The sequence below is a fragment of the Lynx rufus genome, unplaced genomic scaffold, assembly GCF_022079265.1.
Source record: "Lynx rufus isolate CCGP_SWC_20201006 ecotype Redwood Valley unplaced genomic scaffold, mLynRuf1.p SCAF_1, whole genome shotgun sequence".
Classification (NCBI taxonomy): Eukaryota; Metazoa; Chordata; class Mammalia; order Carnivora; family Felidae; genus Lynx; species Lynx rufus.
Window position 1 is genome coordinate 197,142,111 of NW_025814823.1, and position 10,150 is coordinate 197,152,260.

Sequence of the window (10,150 nt, forward strand, 5' to 3'; positions counted from 1 at the left end):
GACTGCTCTGTATTTGTTGACTGAATAAATCAAAGTGCCCAGCTCTAGAGTGTCTTTGGCAGTTAGCAGATCTGAAGACTCCTAGTCCGGTGCTCTTTCTTCTGCCTGCTGTACTCTCTTACGTAAATTATTCAAATGTCTGTACTGAGTTTCCGTCTTTATGGTCCCTTGGTCTCTGTGCCCAAGGTCTCTGTGCCCATAACAGCCACACTGCTGCAGCCAAATAGGCAAGCATGGGACATCACCTGTCGGCAGCTCTGAAGTTCCATCCGACACTCTCAAACAATTTTCCAGTGGTGAGGACCAGGAAGGGAATTTCCCCGTGCGTGCCCAGCTCTGGTCCATCTGTGTCCCCTTCGCTTGGATGCTGTTCTGTAGGCTGGAGTCAGCATGAGAGCTATTTTTGACTAAGTGGCTACCTAATCTTACATAACCCTCAGCGATTCAGGCCAAGGTCATTCGGCTTAGTGCATGAAAGGCACTTCAGAGACAGCGACCCCCCTTCCCCAGAGCCCCTCTGGGAGACCCAAAGCTTGGAGAGTAGTGCCATGATGGTGACTCCAGGCCCCTAATACAATGCCCAGCTAGGACCTTCTGAACACAGCTCAACCTCTGTAACATTTCCTGGGGGAATTCCCCGAATACCGCGTTCCGCTATCCCTGGCACTTGGATGGGATTACAAAGCCAGGAAGCAGGGTACTGGGAAGCCCTCACCACCACCCCATACACACACCCAGACCCTCCCTTAATGTGCAGGTGCAGAAGCTGAAGATACTTAAGAGGACGATAGATAGGCGAGATCTTTGTCCCTCCTGGTGGGGAAGTGATAAGCCCACATTTTAATTTCAGCTTTGTTTTATTGGAAAAGAGATAGAACGGCATTCAGGATCCTCTGGAATTGAATCCCAAATGCTTTTCTTATCTCATCGGCAAGCCCATAGCCAAAAGCCCGACACGTGATAGATACGCACTCAGTGCTTAGTGAATGGAGTTCACTGCCTGCCCCCTCAGACTTCCTGCCACACCCAGCTGCCTGCCAGTTGCTGGTGAACCCTGTACCTTTGCATATGCCCCAAGACCTCAAGTGCCTCAAACCACCTCTCAAGATCCCCATAAACAGGAGGTGCTGTTCTTAGGTCTATATTTTCCTGGCACGCTGCTTACACTTCTGTGCTGAGCTTCCTAAGGCATAAGTGGTATGCACTCTTTTGTTTCTGCTGCCAGACGGGGAGCTCCTGGAGGACAGGCCGGGCCCTTCCTCGGCACTGCATTTCCAGCACGTGTTGTGGCCTGGCACTTACTGGACCCCTGTTGATGCCGATGAGTTGGATGGATGGGTGACCGGAGACACAAATGAGGTCGGCAGTTCACAGAATCATTTGTGTTTCAAATCCAGCGCGGGCTAGCTGAAGGGGAGAGGCAGGGAGAGGCAGGGAAGGTTGAGTTGATGAGTCAACATGCTGAACACCCAGGGAGTCCGTTTAACTCTTCTCTCTTAAAATTATTTTAATCTCACAAAGAATTGGTGTTCATTGTAGAAAACACAGCCCGGCTGCAAGAAAAGCATTTTTTTTAATTAAAAAAAATTTTTTAATGTTTATTTTTGAGAGAGAGAGAGAGAGAGAGACAGAAAATCAGAGCGCGAGCAGGGGACGGGCAGAGAGAGAGGGAGACACAGAATCCGAAGCAGGCTCCAGGCTCTGAGCTGTCAGCACAGAGCCCGACGCAGGGATCGAACCCACGAGCCTTGAGATCATGACCTGAGGCAAAGTCGGACGCGTAACCAACGGAGCCACCTAGGTGCTGTGAGAAAATCACTTTTAACACTTCAGAATACCTTGTTGGACTTCTCTCTCCTGTTGACCAACCCCCTGCCCCATCATTTTTACAGAAATGGAACATCACTCTGCTTCCTGTTTTGTTATCTATTTCCTTAAATGCTAAGTAGAGGATAACTGAGATTATCGGCCAGTTCCCTTCTTCCCTGTTTAATTCTGGAACTCTCATGTTAGGTTAAGGACACCCCTCCCTTGGTCTTAGTTGACTGGTTCAGTGGCAGGTCTTGACCCCAGCTGGGTCACCCACAGTGCCAACCTGCCCTGCCCACAACTGGACTGGTTCTGGTTTGGGTCCTTGACCACAGGTGGCCACTATATTCCTTGCTTAAAAGCTTTTGGATTTGGGTGCAGTCTTTCCTGTGCCTAAACCTTGTTTCCTCACTATCTGGTCTGCAGTGAGAAAGGGAGTCTGCACATGGGGAGAGGCAAAGATAGCAGATAGAGAGGAAATCTTGGAGCTGTCTGAATCCCACATTCCAGTCGTCTTTAAGGTCTGGTCCCACCATGGCCCTTCCTGAACCTTGGTTGTCCAAGTCTCCTTTAGATTCCATAAGCCAATAAGTCCTCCCTTTGCTTTTTCCATTTTGAAATGGATTTCTGTCTCTTGCCACCGATCGGCCCTTGACACACACACACGTCGTGGACATAATTCCACGTAAGTAAGGTACACATACAACATCATTTGTCATGGTGGCAGAGAGCTGTCGGAATTTTTACTTTTAACCAATCTCCTGTTGTTGGCCATCTAGATTATTCCCATGTTTTTCACTGTGTTGAGCAACACTGTAGTAGACATCCTCATGATTTCGTCTCTGTTCCATGCACTGTTTCATTACAAAGAACTCCTAGAGGTGAGATCGCTACAGCAAAGGGAATTCGAATTCTTAAGGCTTTGTGACACAGCTTTTTACTGCCTTCATGCTCGGTGACCATTGCCTCTTCCAGCGTCACCATCTACACTGCTGTTAGATGCCTTCACGGTTTTCATTGTTTCAGATTGCGTTGGCCCCGGTGAGTTTGACCTTCAATGGTTTTGGCAAGGGGACGGGTCCAGGTTTGGGCTCCAATCCACTTATAAACTGTGTCCAAGATTTCTATTGAAAACAGTAGATGTGGGGTCAGTCACGGTCACGAGCACTTTCAGAGGATTTTGTAAACACAAAGACAACACGGGGGACACTGGGCCTCATTGGGCCTAGGGGTATAAATGAAGGATGCCCAGCTTCATGGTCACTGGCTGGGTCTTGAGGTTTATCCCAGAAGGCAAGGGAAGAACATAGCTGTGAGAACGTGTCTGACATCTCCTGCCAGGGAGCAGGTCACGGTCTTTGATCTGGGAGGTTGGGGGACAAATCAGGCAACCGTCCCCGTGCTGAGCACTGAGCCCAGTTCCCAGGTACAGGGGACGAGGCACAGTCCCCACCACCCTGGAGCTCACAGTCCGGTGGCAACAGCAGGACACTGAATGAGACCTACCATGAAGGGCAGTGCGGGTCACATCCGGCCGTACTGGATGCCTTGGGTGAACAGGTCAGGGGTTCATCCTGTTCAGACAATGGGGAAGCCTTCCTGACAAAAATGGATGAAGCTGAGACTTGAAGGCTATGCAGTGCTAAGCCCAATGAAGGGTGAACGAGAGTGACCAAGTTCCCAGGCAGAGGAAGCAGATGGCACCAAGGCCTGGAACTAGGAAAGAACAGAGAGCATTCAGCAGAAGGGAAGAAAGTCCCTTGTGTCTGGAACATGGGAGAATCTGGTAAAAAGACTGAAAGTTGAGGCTGCAGGAATGAGAGGCCTCTTGCTGGCTAGCCCTAGTGGCCCACGCCAAGAGCTCCATCCCGAGGGCAACGGGGAGCTTTGGAAGTTCCAAGAAGGGAAGGGTGTGACCCCTGTTCTTCAGGGAGGCAGGGAGAGACTGAATCAAAAGGGTAACAGGGCCCATGTTTCTGCACCTGTGGCCTGTCCCAGGGGCCCGGGGCTCTCTGAAAGTTCCTCTCTCCATGACACTTGGGTCTTAGACCTCTGAACTCAGTCCCCCTGGAGGTCAGCCCAGGTTCCTATCCCAGGGCTTGCTCTTATAACAGATAAATATGGTGCGTTCATGTAGCAACACACACATGAATAGAACTCTACTTTCTACATAAAGAAACATCCGGGGCGCCTGGGTGGCGCAGTCGGTTAAGCGTCCGACTTCAGCCAGGTCACGATCTCGCGGTCCGGGAGTTCGAGCCCCGCGTCAGGCTCTGGGCTGATGGCTCGGAGCCTGGAGCCTGTTTCCGATTCTGTGTCTCCCTCTCTCTCTGCCCCTCCCCCGTTCATGCTCTGTCTCTCTCTGTCCCAAAAATAAATAAACGTTGAAAAAAAAATTAAAAAAAAAAAAAAAAAGAAACATCCCCCCCACCCAACCCCACCTCGCCTCCCATACACATAAGACTTTGAGGGGAATAAAAGGCACAGAATTGGGAACATAGTGATATTGTAACAGCGTTGCACGGTGACAGATGGTAGCTGTGCTTGTGGTGAGCGTGGGGAGCGTAGCATAACATATAGAGAAGTTAAATTACTATGTTGTACATCGGAAACTAATGTAACGTTATGTGTCAACTCTACTCAAATAAAAAAAAAAAATGAAAGGATTTTTGTCATGAAGCGGAATGAGAGAAGGAAACTGAACGTGCTCTGTACAAGGGCCTTCTCCAAAGCAGCAGAAGTCTTTTCTTTTTCCAAATGAAATCTCAACCGCACATCCGTATATCCATCTGTTCCTGTGATGTCGCCTTTGGGAAGCATCTCAAATCTCCCATGTCCAGAACCAAGCCTGCCGTTCTCTTCACACCTGCTCCTTCCCCACCTTGTCCACCTTTAGTCTGATGCCTCCTGCCACCCAGGTGCTCGTGCTAGAAGCTGGAGGGTCAGCCTTGCTGCCCCCACACACGTGCTCCCAGGTCACCACTCCCCCACTATCACCGGGCCCATGGCCTCTTCTCCAGGGTGGGTGTCCGCCCGGATCTCAGGCCTCCAGCGCCCCTGCCGCCCCTCCAGACCAACCATCACTCACCTGGATCCTGCTGCGATAGCCCTACCTCATCTCCCGCAGACCATACCTGCCCCTTTCCAAGTTCAATGCTCACATACTGGCCAGGGTGGAACATACTTGCAGGGTCACGCGCAAATCATAAGTGTTAGGCTTGATGAACTGAACCCACCTGTGTAACCAGCACCTGGTTCAAAAAGCAGGGCACCACTGGTGTCCTAGAAGCCCCTGGATGCCCCCTCCCTATCACCCGCATTGCTCCTCCGGGATCACCGCTCTACTGACTTCTAGCACCCTGGATTAGCTTTGCCTGCTTTGGAACTTGATATACATGGGTTAATACCATAGGTACCATTTTATATCTGCCTTAATTCACCCGTCACTGCTTTTGTCAGACGCATCCATATCATTACCTATCATTCTAATGTGTTCATTTTCATTGCTGTATAGTATTCCGCTGTCTGGCTATATCAGTATTTATTCAGCCAAGTATTGAGAGGCATTTCAGTGGTTTACAATTTGCAGCTATTCCAAAGAGTGTGCCTGTCAATATTTTTGTCTTTGGTGTCTTTTTGTCTAAGCACGCATTTCTGTGGGTACCTACCTAGGAGTAGAAATACTTCGTCACAGAGTATGCATAGGTCTACAGGGCGATATTTTCAAAGCACGGTCATATGTAGCCTTTCCTTGCTTCGACCTTCCATGGCTTCTTAATGCCTTTAGAGTTATATCCAAACTTTTAATCTCAACCCATGTAGGCCTTGCATGTTCTGGCATCCCCTGACCTCTCCCCCTCTACCTCAAACCTTGCACAGACCTTCCGTTCCATTCTTGGAGCCCGCCAAAGAGCCAACCCACTTGTTACGGTGCAGTTTCCTACTGGCCAGCTCTTACTCGCTCTTTATGTCTCGGGGCAAGTAGAATTTTCTCAGGAAGTCCTCTCCTGATCCTTCAGTTAAAAAGAGCAGTTACCGTATTGTCTCTCCCTGCAAAACTCATAATTTCAGGGACCCATAATTTGAAGTCATCTAGTTCGTGACCACCTCACCCAGAAGACTGTCAGCAAGAGACTGACACTGTCATGTTCACTGCTGGATTCCCCAGTGCCTACCCCTAGGCGGGAACAAAGTAGATGCTCAATTCAATATCGATGTGGTATAGAGAGGGGATAAGAGGAGAAGCAGGACCTTGAAGTCACAGAGAAACCAGGGAGCAAATCTTGGCTCCATTACTCACTATCCTTGTGCCTTTAGGCAAGTTACCTAAGTTCTCCGGGCCTCAGTTTCCTCCTCTGCGAGACAGGGATAATCCCGCGGGCCTCTCAGACAGCTTCGAAGGACAGGGTAACAATACACGTATACACATTGCCTAACGCATTGTCAGGTACATGGCGATTGCTCATTAAGCAGTGGCTTTCCACGGATCAGCTCACTGAGTCTCAGCACAACCCCAGAGGCAGGCACTGTTCTAAATCCTCAGGATATTAAACTCAGGCCTAGGGAGGTTGAATGTTTAGCCCAATAATTCTGGCTCCAGATCCTAGGCCCTCTGCCACAGCAGTATCAGGGTAGCGTGCAAAAAATCAGTGACAAGAGAGGAAGGAGCAGGGGCATGAGCCCCCAGCAGCGCAAGCCGGCTCGGTCCCACCCCTGACGTCCATTCATCCCCTCGAAATCCGAAGGTCAGGAGTGCAGTACAAAAACCACTGGGTTATGGAAACATCTGTGGTTATTAATAACTATGAAGGAAAAAAAATAGAAAGATCTGATTACAGGAAAAATGTTAACTTCTGTAGAACAAAAGACATCACAAATGAGGTCAAAATGTGGGAGAAAATATTTAAACTTCGTAAAGCAAAGGCTTACCATCCCCGGCGTGAACATGTTTCTGCAGATGAACTGGAAAAATACAAACGACCCAGTGGGAAAATGGGCAAAAACTGTGAACACTGTACAGAAGAAGAAATTAAAATGGGCAGCATACATATGTATAAGCAGGGAAGTGAAAATTAAATAATGAACCCCCATGTATCTCCTCATATTGGCAAACATGAAAAATATTGATAACATTCACGCTTCTGAAGGCATCAGAAAACCAACACTGCTACACCCGGCTGTAAAAAATTACAGTCTTTTAGGAAAAACTCTCAAAAATGGTATCACAAAAAAAAAACAAAAACGCGTGGGACGCCTGGCTGGCCCTGTGGGTGGGGCATGCAACTCTTGATCTCAAGGTCATGAGTTCAAGCCCAACATTGGGCGTGGAGCCTACTTAAAAAAAAAAAAAGTGGGACCATATTCAGAAATGAAAACAATAACACAGAGTGAAATAGACACAAGAACGGGCATCATAACATTTTTGTAACAACAAGAATTTAGAAACGCCCTGATTGTATCAATACAGTTGCATAGTATGTAGCTCTTAAAGCAAATGAGGTAGATTTCTGTGTGCCAACTTAAAATTCTCTCTAAAATGTATGAAGCAGGTGATGGTAAAGAATAATGTCTAATTTCATGGAAAGCAGAAGAAACATATCCAAATCACCCCGATCAGAAGAAACATATCCAAATCACCCCGAACACAGGGTTAAGCAAAGAAAAAGTAGGAGAATCAAATTTCTAATTACAGTGTGTCAAAGGAGCGGGACCGGAGGGCGTTAGTTTTGCTTCAGATACGTCTTTAAGTTTGCGTTGTTGCAATGAACATGCATTTTATTAAAAATTAATTAATAAGCCCTGCTCATTAATAATGACTCAATAAATGTTGCCTGCCTGCCTACTCTCATAAAACCTTTTCTGCATTAACACTTACCTTGCTTCAGTTCCTACAAATAAGCTGCTGGTTAGAGAAAGGTGTTAATTGCCTTTGGAACAGCTTCCTCTGATTAACCTCTTGACTAGCTCTGCTCCTCAGCCTTTCCCAGGAAGAAATCTGATGCGATTCTAAAATGAAATATATGTTCTGAATACGCAATACACGCACATGATAAAAAAAAAAAAATCAAAACGAACGAAAGAGTGTATTAGTGAAAGGTGACCCTCATTCTGTCTCCAGTATCCTGATTACCCAGCTTTACACCAGTTTCCTGTGTATCCTTCCAGAGATATTCTAGGCATATACTAGCACATGCACGTATAAATTCTATTTGTTAAAGCAAATGCTCCATATCGTGTCTATATACACAAACAAGTATGTTCATACGGAAGATGCCTTTCGATCTCTTCTAGTCGGAACCTGATTAGTTCCAAGGGTGCATTTCTCTCCTTCTTGAAAAACCAAATTTTCCCAACTGAGGCAGTCCATCCATCCACCCCACTTACATTGTCTAACAAGTATTTTGTCTGCACTCACTCTGTGCCAGGTGCTAGGCTAGAAGCTGGAGAGAAAGCAGAGGAAAGGCAAGGTCCTTGCTCTCACCCAGCTGACCCTCTGGTGGGGAAGAAACAAATTAGGTAGAAGAAAACAATAATTAAAGAAAACTAACAAAGTTCATAATGGAACGTGCCTTGAAGACACTCATTCTCAGGAGAGGGGACGAGGGAGGAGAGGTGGAAAGAAGTGGGGACATGGGGAGGGAGCCTATGTTAGATGGAGTGGCCAACGAAGCTGTCCCTCAGGAGGTGACATTTAAGCTAAGAACCGAATGACAAGTAGGAGCAAATGTTACTGGTTTCCTTGCTCTGATGATGTTCCAACGAGAGATTCCACAGGCAGAGTTTTAACCTGATCCAAGTGGTGAAAAGGGCGGGCTCTAAAGTCCTGGAGACATACGTTTGAATCCCAGCTCTGCTGAGTGAACCTTGGGCAAATCGTTTAAGCTCTATGCTGCCTCAGTTTGTTCCCCCTGTAATAGGTAGGAGGAATTTTATGAGGTTGTATAAAAATAGTGCCAGCCTCTTTCCCCTTGCCCCTCTTCCCTGCTCGTGCTCTGTCTCTCTCTCTTTCGGGAGAAGAAGAAGAAGAAGAAGAAGAGGAAGGAGGAGGAGGAGGAGGAGGAGAGGAAGAGGAAGAGGAAGAGGAAAAGAAAGAAAGAGGAACATACACTCTATAAAGGAAAATACTGATAAAAATTTTCCTCAAAATTAGAAAGGAAATTAAGAGGTACAAACTTCTAGTTATAAAATAAATAACCCATGAGGGTGAAAAGTACAGCATAGGGAATATAGTCAGTAATATTGTAATATTGTTGTATGTTGACGGGTGGTGAATATCGAATTGTCGAATTGTCAAATCACTCTGTTGCACACCTAAAACTAATATAGCACTGTATCTCAACTCTCCTTCAATTGCAATTTTTTATTTTATTTTTTCAATGTCTATTTATTTATTTTGAGAGAGAGAGAGAGGCAGAGAGAGAGGGAGAGAGAATCCCAAGCAGGCCCTGGACTGCCAGTGCAGAGCCTGACACAGGGCTCGATCTCACATAACTCGAGAGCTTGACCCAAGCCTAAATCAAGAGTCGTCGCTCAAACAACAGAGCCACACAGTTGCCCCCACCCCATTTTTTTGTTGGCGTTTTTTTCATTAGAGAGAGGTTTGCTCTGTGAAAGACACTGTTAAGAGAATGAACAGCCATTCTGGGGGCAATATTTGCAAATCACGTATCCAACAACAGCCCTATATTCAGAATGGACAGAGAACTTCCAAAACTCAGCAGCAAGAAAACAACCCGATTAAGAAATGGACCAAAGACTTGACCAGACACTTCACCAAAGAGAATGCATGGTGGCAGACAAGCACATGAAAAGATATGCAACAACATTAGCTATTAGAGAAATATGAAATAAAAGCATGCTGAGACACACTCATTAGGATGGTTCCCAAAACCGTGGCAATCCCAAGTGCTACCAAGATGGGAGAAAGCAGTCCTCACACATTGCTGGCCGGAGTGCAGTGTGGTGCGGGCCCTCTGGAACACAGTGTGGCATCTTCTTACAGAGTTAAGCCTACACTTCATATCTGACTTCACCCCATTCCTAGGTGGTTTCCCTAGAGGAATGAAAGCTGACGGTCGTACGAAACCTGTATGCAAATGTGCGTAGCAGCTCTGTTCATGATCGCCAAAAACTAGGAGCTACCAAACGTCCTTCAAGGGGTGAAGAGATAAACAAACTGTGGCAAGTCCATTCAATTAGAAAGCTGCATAGGGGCGCCTGGGTGGCTCGGTCGATTAAGCATCTGGCTTCGGCTCAGGTCATGATCTCACAGCTCGTGAGTTCGAGCCCCTCGTCGGGCTCTGGGCTGATGGCTCAGAGCCTGGAGCCTGCTTCGGATTCT

General features: G+C 47.1%; 1 long non-coding RNA gene across 1 annotated transcript; it reads right to left on the reverse strand.

Moving 5' to 3' along the window:
- Positions 1 to 2,682: 2,682 nt before the first annotated feature.
- On the reverse strand, positions 2,683 to 3,968 carry LOC124521529 (uncharacterized). Its single transcript, XR_006964563.1, has 2 exons — positions 3,316 to 3,968; positions 2,683 to 2,933 (listed from the first exon to the last, which is right to left on the reverse strand). It is a non-coding gene; the product is annotated as an uncharacterized LOC124521529 (long non-coding RNA).
- Positions 3,969 to 10,150: the final 6,182 nt, after the last annotated feature.